Source organism: Propithecus coquereli, unplaced genomic scaffold (assembly GCF_000956105.1).
Source record: "Propithecus coquereli isolate 6110/MARCELLA unplaced genomic scaffold, Pcoq_1.0 Scaffold40, whole genome shotgun sequence".
NCBI lineage: Eukaryota > Metazoa > Chordata > Mammalia > Primates > Indriidae > Propithecus > Propithecus coquereli.
In genome coordinates this window covers 5033656-5034667 of record NW_012149730.1, presented here as the reverse complement: position 1 = coordinate 5034667, position 1012 = coordinate 5033656, and positions in this window count along the sequence as shown.

Sequence of the window (1012 nt, the reverse complement as noted above, 5' to 3'; positions counted from 1 at the left end):
ATGTGGCAAGTGCTTCTAGCTAAGGGCAGGCTCACAGCTCATGCTGGGCCTTTGGGGTTCTTCAGTGGAAAAGGAGAGCTTTATCATGTCTCTTGATTGCAACAACCTGCCACCTGGATAAAGGATACTATAATCCCAAATTTCAGCTGAAGTGTTTATTGTTTTTCTTTGAAGTCTGCTTGTCCATCTGACCTTGCTCTTGCTCTTGCTCCATCCCCCTGCCCCCATTTACAACTAGTTACATGCATTTGATTGGGAGTGAAATAAAACATGAATATTAATTTTTAGGGCATTATGAAAGTTATCTCCTCAATTATCCGAATGAGTGAGCTACACTGTTTGCTGCATTATAAAATAATTTTTCCTGTTGTAATTTTAAAACTCTCTGTGTTCTAGAATCAACTATTAATATAGTGACCACAGTGTTTAGTGACCACTCAGATTTGGTAGTTCTGTCCCTAGGTGAGATCGACCTTGCGCCAGCTGAATGATTGTTGTAAGGAAGGCAATATTGACATGGCTACAGGATGTAGAACCTGATGAGATTTAGGGAGCAGCTGATAGCTGAAGCCAACCCTCTCCCCAGATTATTCCATATCAAATCTTTGTTTCCATGGCAGTAGCCTCAGTATCAGCTAGATAGAGAGAGATGCTTGCACAGGCAACAGTTGCTTAGGATCTTTTCCTCTCGGTCAAACAGGTATTGTAATGTCCAAACTAACTTCCTTATCTGTACTCAGTCACAGGGAAGTTTTGGAAGGCATTGTGATGGGTTATCTACAGACCCTTTAGTCATTCTGTGGAATACATTGCATCCATGGTGTTCATATAGTTTACTGGGCTAGGGGGTGTTTGTGTCCACAGACAGCCATCTCATGCTGTCAGACTCACACAGGACTGGCTTTTGTTACTGTGTGTGCGTGTGTGTGTGTGTGTTTTCTGCTAGGCTCAGGTTCTCTGACTTCTTTTTCTGAGCTTTCTGTACATCAATCATTTTTGTATTAAAAGATTT